The 17,052-nt window shown below is 41.6% G+C and overlaps 1 protein-coding gene across 2 annotated transcripts in view; it reads left to right on the top strand.

Annotated features, from left to right (window-relative positions):
• The window catches only part of ZMAT4 (zinc finger matrin-type 4), a 529,730-nt gene that overhangs the window by 57,867 nt on the left and 454,811 nt on the right, over positions 1 to 17,052 (top strand). The gene's annotated exons all lie outside the window — the stretch shown is intronic.

Genomic DNA, 17,052 nt, shown 5'->3' on the forward strand with positions numbered 1-17,052 from the left:
GTAATTCTAATGCCTTAACATGAATTAAGAGCTTTAAAGCAAATGTTGATGCAACAATTTGATTCAAAAACTGGGGTGACTGGATTTGAAGTTAAAGGACATCGATTCAAGTCTGTCTCCTATATGTGAACTGGATACTGACCCTTCCATGGAATACCACATGGACTTTGGGACTTTAGTAACTCCCTCTCAGAATTGTTAGAGTTGCATCAGGCCACTATGTAGAACTATTAGATGTGGCATAAAATTTAGGTTCAATTTATTAATTTCCTAGGACTGACATAGCTATGTATCACATAGTAGATAACTGAACACAATAGATATTCATTCTCTCCTAGTTCTAGCAGCTTAAAGTCTGAAATTATGGAGTCAGTGAGTCCTCACTTTTACTGAAGGCTATGGTAGGTTGGGTTGGGGGGCATTTCCTTGATTTTTCTAACTTCTGTTGATTTCTGATAGTGCTTGGCTTGCTGATGCATCTGTCCAATCTTTGCTTCTGCTCTGACGTGGTCTCCTCTTCCACTTATCTGTTTTCAATTTTCTTTCATGTGATGACACTTGCAATTGCATTACACCCAACTTAATCCAGTATAGTCTCATCTTAAGTTCACTGTATCTGTAAAGTCCTATTTCCAAATTAGGTCATGGTCACAGGTCCTGGAGTTAGTGTTGCTATTGCTTTATTATGCTATTTATGTAATAATTATTGATATATTTTGTTATTCTTGCTAATGTACCCAGAATCAGTGCCCAAAGCCTTTAGGACAGTGCTATTCCTGCTACTGCATCTGACTCTTTACTGTCTGATGAGAAGCTGAATGAAAAAGGAAGTCCCCTCAGTTGAGAGCAGGGAACTGAGCATGGAATTTTGAATTTTAAAGGTTTCGGTCGTCTTTTTTTAAATTGAATCAGCATGAGATACAGTTACAAGCTTTCATGTTTGATTTGCAATCATACAATGTTCAAACACCCATCCCTCCACCAGTGTGCATTTCCCACCACCAATCTCCTCGTATACCCACCTTTCCCACCCTCCCCCTGCCTCCATGGCAGAAAATTTCCCCCATACTTTCTCTTTCCTTTTAGGCATTAGGATTTGCATACAGTTTCTGAGAGGCCATCACACTTGGTCCTTTATCTACTTTCAGCACACATCTCCCTTCCTGACTGATCCCTCCAACCATCATTTTCTTAGTGATCTCTTTTCTATAGTTGGAAGCCTGCCTCATGAGCAGGGGGAGAAGGCGGATGGTTTCTGTTGTTTTATCCAGATTTCTCCCACCACCAGGATCCTCCCTGAGCCAGGAATTGAGAAATGTCCAGAGGGGTCACAAAATTCTGAAGCCTGTCTCCCAGCCAAAGGTTCTCCCAGTCAAACATTTATGTACCCCTTGACTTAGAGAAATAAAAACAGAGAAATAAAAACAATCTTCCTAAGTCTAGCTTGTTCCTATCCACCAGTTGTGAAAATTTTCACACTAACACTAGGAGTTAAGACTCAAACATGCCTTCTATAAGTACCACAATTTAACCTATAACAAGAATCTATGAACATGGACTTATTTGCATTTTCTGAGCTGACCCACTGCTAGGATCTCAACAGTGGATGAAACTAAACCAAGCTCATGTGGTTAGATAAGCTCAGACCAGAGGTGGGAAGGATACTCCTGGCTCTGTGCTCAGGGATCACCTCCAGTGGTACTTCGTGGTACCTTGTGGGGTTGTGGGGTGCTGGGGCTCAATCCTGGGTAGGCATGCAAGGCAAATGTATTAATTTCTATACTACTTCTCTAGTCCATAGCACACCTTTTAAAGAACTGGAATTTGTTGAAATGCAATAAGGTAGAAGGCCTTGCCAGTCCCCTAAATGCCTTTAAATTTTAGTGGGAGTTAGCAGTTGTTGAAATTTCAAACTAGTTCTCATCAGAAACTATAAGAACAGTTAAGGTCCTGGAGGAAAGCAAGGCAGTACCTGGGGCCATTTCTTCTTTTAGCAGTTTCACTAAAAGCATGTGGTAATGTGCTACATTTTACCCTAGGGTCATACATACTGTGAGTCAAATGTGAGACATTCCTGTGGAATTTCTCTTATTTTTGAACAAAATAGCTTGTGTTGTTGCTGGTTTTCTAGTCCCTTTTAGCAACATACAGTGGAGTTCTATTGTATATATATTTTTCATTTTGTGGGGTTCCATAGAAAATTAGCAAGGAACTCCCCCGGAGCCAGGTGGCTTGAAATATCTTATTAGGAATAGCTGTGTGGGATGAGATATTTTTAGCAATGGGTAGGAAGAGTTACTGAAATATGACTTATTTGACATTATGAGACTTAGAATCATCAGTTCAAGTCAGATGGTCTTATAGTAACTATAACCACAGTGGAGATTGTAGCTTAAAAACATGGGAAAATAGAGGCTGTGCTAGTCTCTCTCTTTCTCTCTCTCTCTCTTAATACTATATTAATACTACAGTTGAGGTCACAGCATCATCAGAAACATTGTTTTGCTACTATTGCACACATATTGCTCAGAGAAAAGTTTGTGAACTGGGGTGTCTTGTATCTTTGGGAATTCAGCTGGCTAATTCTCTGGCTAAAGGATTAATCAATCACATTGCTGATTTCTCATGAGTGGAAGTCCTTGTTTTCAGGATTGTGTGAGGTTTGCTGCACAAAGAAGCAAATGAGAAGCTGTGTCGTAGCAGTGAGCTTTTGCTAGGAGGCTTCCTCCACAATTTGGTGCTCATGATGTTTGCTATGAATAACTTTGGGGATGGGTGGAAGCAGGGTGAGAAAGAAAGATATGGTGGGCTTTGGTGCAAGTAAAATTTCTCAGCCAGCTTCAGAGGGAGTGTAGTGCACCACTGGGGTATCTGCGGGATCAGACTGAATATAAAGGCTGGGCTTTTTTATCCTCACATTAGTTAGTCACTGGGTAAGTGCTTCCCTGAATGGGAATGTCACCATGGGTGTGGTGACTATCTTTTGAAGGGACCATTCCCTGGCAGACAGGCAGCTGAAGGTAGGATGTCCACGACACTCCCAGCAGTTGAGGCACCAATTCTTCCTCAAAACAGGTATCTGGGTCATGCATTGTCATGTTCAATGCAGTATGTTCCAAATACTTATTTTTATGTGGGTCAAGAACATTAGGTCACTTAGTAATTCACAGCCCATCGACTCTGAAGGATGGTTTTTTATTTTTGGTTTGTGAGAAATAGGAATTTGCTCATGCAGTAGGAATTGCCTAGCTAGTTAGTTCTCAGTGGAATAAGTTCTTAAGTTTATTTCCCACCCTAACATTTGACCCTAACATCACAAGTCTCTGGGCTTTATTGTCCTCCCAGCCCCCATGCCCCGCCCCCCAACCTTTACTTGTAAAATATGTAAATGTGGCAGAAGGGTCAGGTGCAACCCTACCTAGATCCTGGTCTTTCTCGGACTTGCAGGGACTTCCAAGACCTTTTTCCTGTAACGTCAATCTTTATGAGGCCCTGTACATCACAGCTTTTCAACAAAATCAGCATCTGGATTCCCCAAACTTTGAAAGGATACTTTGGTGGTGGAGAGGTGTGGTATACCTATATATCTGAGCCACAGAACCAACAAAGCTGAAAGCATGAGATCTAAACTACGGTAACCAAACTGAAAGCACAAAAAAAATCCCTTCTCCCTAAACACAACTTGTCTGTCAAAAAAGCATGCTAGGGAGTGAAAGGAAAACTGGGGACATTGTTGAAAGGAAGCTGACACTGGTGTTGGAAAAATTATTTGCCTGAAACTCAACCATGAATTACTCTAGAAATCAAGGTGCCTAATAAAAATGCTAAAAAATGACAAGAGTGGTTTTTGCTTAACTATATGCATGCTCCTGAATACTGTCTAGTGAGGAATATGGTATATCATATATAACACTCTATACCATATACTGAGGTATAGAGAATGAATGCCATTGTAAGAATTAAGTATCCCACTTTGTGATTTTACTTACCAGTGAATATGGAAAATTTCTAGAAACTTCTAAGTGTCTTTTTTGTGATCTCCATGAATTTCTGATTTCTCTTTCCAATTGTAGGGTGCAGCCATATTCTCTCTAATCAGCTTATGATTAATTAATCAATTTCTAATTAATCAAGTCCCATACCTCTTTTCTTGCCTGAACATTTATTTTCCCTCCTCACTATGGGTAGAGCGTTTTCCTTGTGCACTGCCGACCTGGGTTTGATTTCTCTGTCCCTCTTGGAGAGCCCGGCAAGCTACCGAGAGTATCCCACGCACACAACAGAGCCTGGCAAACTACCCATAGCATATTTGATATGCCCAAAACAGTAACAACCACTCTCACAGTGGAGACGTTATGGGTGCCCGCTTGAGCAAATCAATGAACAATGGGATGACAGTGACAGATAGTACTACTACTAATTAAAATGTTTATGTTCCCACATTTCCTTTCTGTTCGTTCTATGGCCTTCTCTTCCCTAAGCAGTCTACCTATCTCCCAAATGGAGAGGGCAGAGAGGAGGGAGGAGCAGAGATGGCACTGGTTTAAAGCCTGAAGGAAGTGAGCAGGATGGACAGAGAGAGTGCTTACCCTGCTCACTTCACTTCATAAGTCACTGCCACATTTGAGGTATGAAAAGACCTAGAACAGGAGGAAAGAGTGTGACTAGAAGGGTCTCAGCAGACCTTCCTTTTTTTTTTTCTTTTTGGGTCACACTTGGTGACGCACAGGGGTTACTCCTGGATTTGCAGTCAGGAATTACTCCTGGCAGTGCTCAGGAGACCATACAGGATGCTGGGAATTGAACCCAGGTCAGCCGCATGCAAGGCAAATGCCCTACCCACTGTGCTATTGCTCCAGCCCACAGCTGACCTTCCTGGACATGCTCACTCATTCCCTAAAGCCATTCCTCAGCTAGGTGAAAGTCCAGATTACTCTATCTCCATTTTTTGGGCCTGTCCAAAAAATGGAGATACAGTACATCCACATCAGGTAGGAAAGAAATAACTGACCTTGCAATAATTTTCAAGTAAAACTTATTAAGAATGGAGAGGACTATCTTCCATAGAGGAGCAAAAACTATGAAGTATAACAAGTAAAGCTTTTTCAACAAATGATGCTGGGAACCTTTGTCAGTCACATGTGGGGTAAGAGGTGAAGAACTCTGATTTATTTCCAAATCCATGCACAAAGGTCACCAAAACTGGATAGGGTCCTTGATATTGGATGACTGGTATCCATAAATTACCTTGATGAAAACATAGGTAGAACACTTCATAACACCAAAGCTAGAAGTATCTTCAACAATTCAAAACCATTGGCCAAGCAAACTGAAACTAGGGAACTGTATCAATCAGGGAAGCTTCTGCACAGAAAAAAGATGATGGCCATAATGAAAAGACATCTACACAATGGAGATGATATTATCCCATCACTTATCACATAAGGAGTTGATATTCAAGATATATAAAGCCTACAAAACAAAACAGAACAGAACAAAAACAACCTCATCAAAAAATGGGGGAAATAGATGAACAGAAACCTGCTTAAAGAAAACATACAAATTGCCAAAACACATTAAAAAAATCTGTATCACTAATCACCAGGGAAATATAAATCAAAACTATGAGGTGTCATCTCACACCAGTAAGACTGGCATATATTACAAAGAGCAAAAACAACCAATATTGGCATGGATATGCAGAAAAAGGCACCACCATTCGCTGCTAATGGGAAGGTCAACTCTTCCAATGTTTTTGGAAAAAAATATGGGCACTTCTCAAAAAACTAGGAATTGAGGTCTCATATAATCCAGGAGTTCCACTTCTGGACATCTAAAGAGTCCCAAAACTCAATTTTGAAAAGAATTCTGTATGGCTATGGTCATTGCAGCTTTATTCAAACAGCCGAAATCTAAAAACAACCCAATGTTCAAGATCAGTGTAAAGAAACTGAGGTGCACATACACAATGGAATACTAGTCAGCTGTAAGATTAAAATGGAATCATGAAATTCTCTGGCATGTGGATGGAGCTAACTGAAGTCAGAAGGAGAGGGGCAAACAATAATCTCTCTCATAAGGGAGATATGATGAAACAGAGTAGAGGAAGAAACTGGAAACTTGTCTCAGTAGGAATCTTGGTGATGACAATGGTGAAGAGGGACCCGGGGACCATGGTGGAGGGAAGCTGACCCCTGGGTGAAGGGTGTGGTGCTGTAATAGTTTAGGTGTGTTGCTACTAAGAACAGTTTGTGAATCTTGGTGCCCAAAACAAAAATTAAAAAAATATTAAGTTCCAATATTCTTCGCAGTCCAAAAAAAAAAAATTGAAATCAGATGTGTACTTCCTCCCAACATCAGGGCTGTTGCCAGACAGTCAAGCTGTCATTTCTGGCAAAGTGACAAGACCCTGCTACTCCTATGGAAAGTGTTTGCTCATTACCTGGCATCCCATTGGTCACAACCATCTGCTCATTTTGTCCCCTCACAAGATGACAAAGCAGATTTTAAAAGACACCAGCACCAACATGCCAGTGGGTGAGTAGGATGGATGTGCTCAATGCCAGTGAGAAGCAGAATGGCCATTCCATAAGGTGATTCTGATACTTGAAAAATGACGCTTGAAATGAACTCTTAGTTAATATACCAGCATATAGACCTTGTCCCAAAATGATGTGGTTCTTTTTCATAAATTGTCAAATATCTAGACCCCATGAAATCATCACATCCTATTAAAATGAACAATAGATTATTGCTTTAGCATTCTCAATTAGGTCTTAGCTGTTAAATGCCATGTCCCAAAGTATTACACAAATGTGATAGCTTTCAAGACTAGAAGTCTTTAAGTTTAAGACCCTTGTGAGTCTTTGTCATTTTCCAATTCCCTCACAAAGATTGTGAAAGGTTTAAATAGGTGAAAACACACTCAATGTCATCAAACTATGCTTAGCTACTACTGTTCAAATTGCTATATGTTAAGGTAATACTAGATAAATGCTGAAATTATGTGTTTTAGTGCTGAGAAAATGTGTTTCTTAATTTCATAATGTCCAATGGGTTCCAGCCTTGGAGACATGGGACTTTACTCCATGTAATCATTCAGACTTTAGAGAACATTTTCTTTTTTCTAATGCATCTTTTAAAGTTGACCAGGGTATCATCAGCCAACTATCTCTTGGCAAAAGGCAGAGCAAAATATATGGGCCAGGACCAAAAGTATGTACAATTTTTCTGATTCTTTCAGCCAGAATGCGGTTATAGGGCATACAAACTGCAAAGGAGGATTAGAATCTAGCCTAATCTTTTATGCCTGGGGAAAAGGGAAAAAATAAACAAGCAAATTACATTGGTGCTAGAGAGTGAAATACTTGTTTCTAGAACATCATTTCTTATCATTGGTAAACATGCCGTTAACTACTTATTTATCTACCTAACCAATTATTTAATATCTCCCTTTTTATATCTAGTATATCATTCTGACTTGCCATCGTTAATTACAGAATAAGCATCCCTTCAAGAGCAAAGTTAAGATTTGGCAATAATGTGTAGTCATGTTATTCTCATCACGTCTTTCTAAAAAGAAGTAATCATCATTCTAAATCCTGTGCTCATTTGTTTTTTGTCAAACAGTTTTAGAGTTACAACATGACTTCATGTAACCCAAAGGAATTTATACTTATTTTAGATGTTTTGACCTTACAGAAAAAACTCATGCACATACCCTTTGACTTATATCTTCATATAAATATGAAATTGCTATGATTCATTCATATTATATTGTGTTGCCATGCCTCATTCAACTATACCTCAATTTATGATCCATTGGTGTAAAGTCTCCCATACAAGGAAATATTGCAGGTTTTAGAATTTGAATGATTCTATTTTTTTTTCTGTGTATTGTGTTGTACATGAGCAAGAAGTTTTCTTGTTCCAAACTGAGTGTAGTTGCCGAGTTTTTTGAGAGATGAGATGATGCTTAAATTTCAAGCCTTCTCTTCTGTTAAAAAAGGTACAAAGGGTCCTATGTCCACATGCCATTCTCAACATTTGGTGAATCCTGTTTTAATTTTTAAAAATCTATTAATTGGTATTTTTTGTTTATTTCAATTTGGGGTACACTATGTGGTGCTCAGGTGATGCTCATAACTCTGTGCTCAGTTATTGTTCCTGGCATTTCTCAGATCATGCAGACCTGGGGATCAAACTCTGCCCTGAGAATGTGAAGCATCACTCAGCCTTTCAAGCTATCTCTCCAGTACCCTGAATTATTTGTTAATGAGCATAAAACCCAAATTTTTATATTCCCAGCTACTCATGGTTGCTTATTTCCTTAAGGTATTGCTATTTTCACAAACACTGTAGCACTGTTGTCCTGTTCATCGATTTGCTTGAGCAGGCACCTGTAACATCTCCATTGTGAGACTTGTTACTGTTTTTGGCATATCGAATTTACCATGGATATCTTGCCAGGCTCTGCCATGTGGGCATCTCGGTAGCTTGCCAGACTCTCCGAGAGGGAAGGAGGAATCGAACCCAGGCCTGCCGCGTGCAAGGCAAATGGCCTACCCATTGCTCCCTGTGGCATATTCGATATGCCAAAACAGTAACACAGTAACAGGTCTCATTCTCCTGACCCTAAAAGAGCCTCCAATCATTTGGAAGGACAAGTAAGGAGAGGCTGCTAAAATCTCAGGTCTGGGACGAATGGAGATGTTACTGGTGCCCGCTCAAGTTAATTGATAAACGAGATGACAGTGATACAGTGACAGTGATTACTATTTTTCACGATTTCTTGCTGTCTTCAAGGCAAAAGGTGACACACAATCTCAGATCTGAAAAGAAGTTCTTAGGAAGATGTCATGGCAGGGGCCCACCTCCAGTCCAGTTCTTGAGAGTTTGTGGATGAATGGCCTGTGACTCCATTACGTGGCCACATTTTGGTCTTACTTTGGGTAACATGGATTCTTTTTCACAAACTCTACAATTTTACTGACTTTAGAGAAAAGGATGGGAGGAACAAATTGAACTAAGTGAAGTTCCTTGGGAAGTCTAGTCAATGTGCTGTAGTGGAGAATGGAAGGCAAGTGTCCACTTGCTAACTGGCAGCGCAGTCAGCACCTGGGGATAGGAATTAAATAAAGGGAATAATTTTCCTTGCTACAGCTCAGTCCATAGTTCCTTGCTACAGTATTAGCCTGAGGCCTTACTGTAGAACTCTGCCCCCCTGCCCCAGATGTGATGACTGTCTTTAAATCTGCCAACAGTTTTTCTGGTTCAATAAGGCCAGCCTTGTGAAGATAAATCATGTAAATAAGTTACAGGAATGGAATACTTATAGATTGTAGTTGAAGGCTGTAGCCTCTGTTACAAAGAAAGGTCTCTTGTCTTTCAGTTGGTTAAGAACAGCCGCTGGCACTGAGCCAGCCCCTCTCCCCTGCAGGTCTCTGGCAGTGCCAAGTGAAGACTTCACACTGGGTTTCTTGCCTTGAGTGGCAGGGAAGGTCAGAATCCTTCTCTGGATACTACGTGAGTGGTTTCCCATCTGGGTGCTGTCTTTCAGTTTGATGGAATGATCCCCAGAAACATAATGAACATGCTGACCTCACCCCTAGTTGTTTCTTCCATATCCTGCCTCTGGGTTTCCCTGATTTGGGGCCTCTAGTGATTTTTTTCCAGCAGTTGGGAGGACACACCCCATTTAGCTCAGGGGTTACTTCTGGCTCTGCACTCAGGAATTGCTCCTGGCAGTGCTCGAAGGACCAGATAGGATGCCAAAGGTCAAACCCGGGTTGGCCATGTGCAAGACAAGTGCCCTACCTACTGTACTATCTTGCCAGCACCCTGGGGCCTGTTTTTACTCAGATCCAAAGTGATGAATCAATGGAAATTTCAAGCTCTGCACATACCACTCCCTGAAAAATCTGCTGATCTATGGTGAATGGTGAATATGCTGGTTTGGCAATTAATGTTAAAAAAATAAAAGATTTAGTATTTTCCAGACAGGATTTCTCTTATCACATCCCTGAAACCCACCAGTTGTGTGTAGCTCATTAAGATAGACCTTTAGGGTCCTGAGTGGTCTCTGAGAGGACCTTTTGGAAATCCAGACAGAAGGTCTTTCATCTTCTGGAATACCTGCTTGTTCTTTCTCCTCTGCATACATCTGCCTCTGCTGTTAGCGGGAGGCAGAGGTCCAACAGTGAAATATCCGTGAGGAATTTTGGGCCATGGGGCAAGTTAAAGATTCTAGAATGACATATGGAAGGGCCAAAGCCATCATCTGCCTACCAGCTGGTGTGAATATTTTATTTATGTGTATAAGACAGGAGTGCCATCTGTGTTTATGTAGAACAGTGTGTGAATGATCTTGGTGCATGAGCCTTTGCCACATTATCAGAACTTTTTAGTTCTTATAGCATACCTTACACCTAGTCCCTAGAACAGCTAGCACCAGGTATGCACCAGGAAAGGCTAAATGCAAACCTCTCCTGGAGACACGGGGACTCCAGTATTCTGGAAGGAGGGCATCTGGTAAATTCTATAAGAAATCTGCACCTGGGCATCCATGGTGCACTTCCCCCTCCGCCACCCTCGATGGCAATTTATGCATTAATACAGATGACAGAGGACCAGAAATGGGGAAGGGAGTGGCCAGTGATTGCCCTCCTCTGAGGTGGCTGAGGCGCACATGCATAACTGCAGAGGTGGCCCAGGACACTGTTTGCCACTCTCCTTCCCACGTGCTCATGCTAGCCTGCATCAGCTGTGAACCAGAATGGCAGACACAATTCCACAGCTTGGGGTGGAGGGGGAGTGTGCAGGCCCAGCAGTGGCAGATGACTCTGAGTCAAGAATTCACTGAGCCTGGTTTTACAAGTGAAGAAAATGGTGCCATTAAAAGGCAATTACTCAAGTGGTGTGAGTCAGCGATGCTGCTTCTGGTGATGCCAAGCAAGAGAAGGGAGGGTGTGAGCCCCCCTCCCATCTCCCTACCCCCATGGAAAGCAGAGCTTGCACCTGCATGAGGATGATGGATAGTAAGGGGCTAGGCTGCCAAATTTCTTTGCCTGAGCTCTGTCAGGAGTGGGGAAGCATCAAGCCAGAGACTAGGGCTCTAATCCAAGAAACTGCAATGGAACGCTGGTGTGTTTGACTTTCAGACTGAGTTCATATGCTTCCCAAGGGGCTCCAGGCCCCACATGAGGTCACTTTGGGGTGTATGTTATATTGAAGATTGTGGGCTGGAATCCACAGGCCCTAGGAGCTGTCTTTAGCCACCTGGTCTTCTGCTGCAACCTGCACCGTTTTAGGAAAGACCAATGCGTGTTCAATTTTGGAGGAGTCCTGTTGATTTTGTTACTGTTGTTTCAGAAAGCTGTTTGGTCAGCTGCCACATCCCCCAGTCTTGCATGGCCCACCTTCAGGGACAGAGTGACTCTGTGTCAGCCCAAACTCCTGGGTGTCAGGGAGCTGGGTGGGTGTGTGTGGGGGGGTCCTGTGGTGGATGCTGAAGCTCAAGTCAGCACCATAAATCCTTCTGGAATTATGATCTAGTCTCAAGGGAAAGTGATTTCACGGGCCCCAGAAGGACAGTGGCAGGGCTGAATGGGGAGCGAGAGCAAGACAGTCAATGACTTGTTCATTCTAAAAGTTCTGGCCCTTTCGCTAAATGGAGTGAAATATCCAAAGGATTACTAAGGGACAGGCCACTGGGTTCTTCTTGAAAGTGGACCTGCCCTAGTTCTCACATCTTTCTCTCTACTGAGCCAAATTTGATCCCTTCTAATATTGATTAAAGGAAGAAGAACAGGAAAGATTTCAGCAGTCTTACAATGATGAATATTTAAAAACATGCCCTGATTTAAACAGTAGTGGCATGCCTCATATCTTTTTAATGTTCAGTACCAGGGATGGTTTATTTTAATGTGTGGCATTTGTAGTCCACTACTCAACATCAAAAGTAAAGGACCTGGACTGCACAAAGGGATGAACTGGCTTTCAGGATATCAGACCAGCACAGACAGGTACTGAATGTGGGAGGAAGTGATGGTGCATTTATTCAAATAGACCCAAGGTCAGGTGGCTGCCCAGGCATTCTCTGAATAGCTGGGACTCTTGGAGCCATAAACATGGCACCTGGGAAGGATGTCTGTTCTTTGGAATTTGAGATATTTTAAGGATCCCCCCCAACCCCAGTTGAGGCATCAGGGGCATAGAGTAAAGGGCTTGGCCTGCACTGAACCCCATCCCCAGGGAGGCAGTCTGGGGTGAGGGCTTTGCAGACAAAGCACTGTTTCAGGCTTGGAACCCTGAGTGCCCCTTCTGAGCTGTGTGACAGGAGTGATTACTCAACCTCTAAACCTTGCATCCTAATCTGGAAAATAAGATTGATGAGTCAGCAATATGCCTCTCAAAAGGAATTAAATTTGGTGGGGAAGCCCTTATCACTAAGCCTGACTCACAAGAAATATTTCATCTATTTTGAAATAGTTTTAAAAAATCACCTGGGTCTGAAGCCTTCAGGAAGATCAGGTGCAGTGGGGAGCACCTTAAGAAGAGCCTCTCTCTGACTGTGAAGTGTTCAGAGGTCCATGTAGTCAGAGATCTGTCTTTAAGGACAGGAGTAGTTTTTTGCTTGATATAGCCATCATTCCTAAACACTAATTAGAAAGGGCTAGTGCAGACAGTGAGTGGGTGGGAAATGCATTCAGACAGACTTATGACTGTAGTCTTGACAGTGGTGTGCAAGTGATACTTATCCATCAGAAGCCTTTCAGATTTTGAATTAAGGTCGTCTGTTTTTTACTTTCTGTAGCATATTTGATAAATTACACAACGAAGTCGATATTTTATTATAAAATATACTTTATAATTATTTTTTCCAACTGTAAGCAGGTAGGGTATTTGCCTTACACACAGCCAACCTGGGTTTGATTCCTCCATCCCTCTCTGAGAGCCCAGCAAGCTACCGAGAGTATCCCGCCCGCACAGCAGAGCCTGGCAAGCTACCCATGGCATATTTGATATGCCAAAAACAATAATAACAATTCTCACAATGGAAACATTACTGGTGCCTGCTCGAGCAAATCGATGAACAACTGGATGAGAGTGAGACAGTGTTACAGTGCAGTAAGCAAACCTTAGTGTTCTGCACTGATTAGCAGGTCTAGGTTAAGCTATGAGGCTCAGTGTGATAAATGTCTGACTTTTTGACTTTTTATATTTTCCAAGTAAAAGGGGTTTACAAGAAAGTCATGCCACCATAAGTGGAGGAATATTTGGGTGTATTCTATGGTGACACTGAACACCCATAAGTGGGGTAAGCAACCCAAGGGCTTCTCTTCCTGTGGTGTTGGGTGGGGGAGGGAGGGAGCCATGAGGTTACCGCCACTGCTGCACCCCCCCAGGGAATGCCTTCTAGACCAGAGAGTTGGCACACATTGAGATTTGGATGGTGAGTGTTTTGCTTCATACCCCAGGGAGCACATCACTTTAAAAGGTAATAGATAACCTGCCGCCGAGATGTGATCCCGGGGGCCGCACACGTGTGCGGTCTCTCCGCAGCTGCACAAGAGTGAATCCAGACCCAGCGAAACTACTTTCGGCATGGGCAGCTCCTTGCAGAATGTCTCCAGCCCAAGAACTAAGCCGAGGCCCCATGCCCGCCTAGGAGGGGAAAGGTATTTCTCTCTCTCCTCTTCCTTTCCGGGGATGAAGGGCGTGGTGACCGCCATATTATGATGACCACAGATTGGGTTTACAAGCTTGCAATGATCCAATATCTGGAAGAAATCTCCCTGGACTTAGTTGTTAAAGTACAGAAATCCAAAACCGTGCGGCCACAAGACCTCGTTTCTCTTCACAATAGGTCTGACTCTAGTGGGGTACTCCTAACAATAATAGTGAGGTTTGTGTTGAAATATTGAATGTAACCAAAGTAAACAGAAAGTAAAGTGAAACTTATCAGTTACAAGGCGGGGGGAGGGTATGGGATGTGAGGTGTACTGTGTGGGTGCTATTTTTTTTTTTTTGGTGGTGGGATATGGGCACTGATGAAGGGATGGTTGTTTCAGCATTGTGTAATTGAGACTTAAGCCTAAAAGCATTGTAATTTTCCACATGCTGATTCAATAAAATAAAATTCTTATTAAAAAAATAAAAGGTAGTAGATAAGTAGAGTCAGTTCTCATAAAACTGCCCCCTCTGCTAGAATCACACCCCACCTACAATCAAAACAGATTCAACGCTAACACTGGTGGAGGGAAGTTGACACTGGTGGTGGGAACAGTGACGGAACACTGTATGTCAAAAACCCAACTATGAATAACGTTGTAAATCACAGTGCTTCAAGAAAATAAAATGTTGGGAAAGAAAGAAGGAAAGGAAGCAAAGAAAGAAAGAAAGCAGGAAAGAAAGAAAAAGAAATGTGAGATCTTCTCCGACATAAATATCAAATGGCAGTGGAATTAAGTGCAAACCAGATGTGTTTTGGGATGATATTAATTCAGAAGAGAGAGTTTATTGCGTCGATTAAAATCTGATTTTTGCATGCTGTGTTGCCTTCACCCTTCGTATTTAATGTGGTTCTATTTATTTCTCTTCTTTCAATATTTATAGTATCCCTCCTGAAAGTAAGAATAATTATAAATACAGAATAATATTCATAATAACAGTATTGCTTCGATTTTGAATGATTGCCATATGCCACAACTTTGTTTTGTATATGTATATATATATATATACATATATATATATAATCTCTAAGCCTCACAATATCCATGTGAAAATTCTTTTCCCCACTTTACAAATGAGGCCACAGGGTTCAAAGAGAATATATAGCTTGCTCAAAAATCAAGTTAGTCTGAACAAAACTGGATTAAAACAAAAGCCTTTTTCTGAAGACCCTGTGAGAATTAGGGAGGGGGTGTCTGAGTCAGACACTGTTTTAGCACTATCAGAAATGGAATGGAATAAAGACGATTACCCCTTATGGCAAAGCTCCAAGATTCTCTAGGATTTTAGCCTGCTTTCCTGAAATCTGCTGATGAGATGCAGAAGGAAGTAGAAAAAGATATCTTTATATCTACATCTGAAGATCCTGAAAAAGGCCATTCCTTGCACCTCAAGAGATGTTTTGGGACCTGGCTGTTCTCCCTCAGACTCTTCTTCCAGATGGGTCTTGAGCGCTCTGTACCCTGCTCTCTTCCTTGCATTTTGCTGCCTCCACCCTTATGTTGTGTGATCCCAAATTAGCCCCACCGATGCCCCTCGTATGCAACTTCTCATGCCTACTGGTAGTAAGATTTTCTTTGTGCCAGAAAAAAAATATCAGCTTCTGAGTTGTAATCTTATTTACCTCCACTCTAATCCTATCCAGTCTGAAGTTTTCAACTTTTATCAAACCTTTCTGTCTTCCTTACAATCTCTCTTGTCCTCTCAAATCCTGAAGTGTGCTTTTCCAGCCAAATTAGGTATGTGAGTTCATGCATCTCTTCTCATTTAGAGTCTCCTACAGATTTGGAAAACAGGAGTTGTGCTTTCTGTTATACTGGGTCTCATATAGAGTAGTTGTCTACTAACAATTACTGTGTTAGTTAAAGATCTCTTCTGCCAGGAGTGATCCCTGAGTCCAGAGCCATGAGTAAGCTCTGAGCTTACTGAGGGTATTACCAACTCCTCACCACCAAAACAAAACAAAAGAAAACAAAAAATTCAAGAGTTCTCCTCTCTGCATTTCTTTATTATAGCTATCTGTGTCTCTGAGTCTTGTACTGCCATTGCTGTCTGTGTGAATAAATCTATTTGTATAGAGACAGGACAGTATATGAGAGAGAAACTGATCAGGGTCCTGTTCTAACATTTATCTCCAATTCCAGTCAGCCATCCCTTCACTGAAAGACAGGTGGTCCTGTCTTCTGTGAGTGCAGAAGAGAGATGGGAGTAGATCTCCCCTCTACTTCACTAAGGAAGTTTTCATTTGAACCAATTTTAGACTCAGGGAATCAAAACACATCCTTCTCCTGCTCTTATCTCCCTTTTCAGAATGTCCCGAGGCTTCTGTATATAGTGCAATAAACATGCTCATGGAACGCGGCCTCTGATGGGACCATGGGACTGATCAGATGCTGGTCACCCGCCCTAATCTCATTCTTCTCTAGTTGCTAACAGAAGACCTGATCAAGGTTTCAGAAAGGTAATGTGGTTTCTCCTCATTCTTGATACTTCTGAAAGCCCCTGAAATCTGATTGTAAACAATCGAGGAGGGGCACTAAGGGCAGCTTTGTCCTTGTAAGTTCCACCTTTAAATAAAATGCAGACCCGTTGGTTGTCCAAAATGACCTGCACAAAGTCAGTTCTCTTTTTTTGGAGAAAAGACCTCTCTAACAAACCAGGCTGACAGTTGTCTACTAATTGCCTCCCAGCAGAGTTTAACTTATTCAAGCCTCAGAGATTTTGGGGTGGGGGAATCTTTACTTATCATTTTGCTGCATAGCTTCTTTCAATCAATATTCTTATATAAAACAATGGAAAAAGCCATAATATTATCTTCTAACTTAAATATATATGTATACATGTACATATTTATGTACATATGTGCATATATGTACACACACGTCTTCTATTAGGCATTTAAAGCTATTTTACTGCACAGATGCTTTCCTGACTCCGACTCCTGTGGGCCCCACTTGTCGACATGTACCTTGACTATCCCGTCACAGTGTTTGATTTCTGCAGTTGGTTGTATAATGAGGAAGGAGTGAGCAGTGAGTTTGGAGATTCCTATTAACCAGGTCACCCTTGAATCTATTTTTGTGAACTTCTTTATTAGAAATGGCAGGGAACACAATCATATTTAAACGTAACTACATATAGAAACATAGCTTCAAAAATACACCTTAGTAAGTTTTCTTTTCCTGTCTGACATTTCAGAATGTTGTACTACATTTTCCTGTCATCAGAGTACCTCATCTTGATTTGTATTAAGGCTATGGGTGGAGATTCTTACAAATGGGAGTAGATATTTTGAGTGATCATTTGGATTTGTGATACTCT

This window comes from Sorex araneus, chromosome 1 (genome assembly GCF_027595985.1).
Source record: "Sorex araneus isolate mSorAra2 chromosome 1, mSorAra2.pri, whole genome shotgun sequence".
Lineage (NCBI taxonomy): Eukaryota > Metazoa > Chordata > Mammalia > Eulipotyphla > Soricidae > Sorex > Sorex araneus.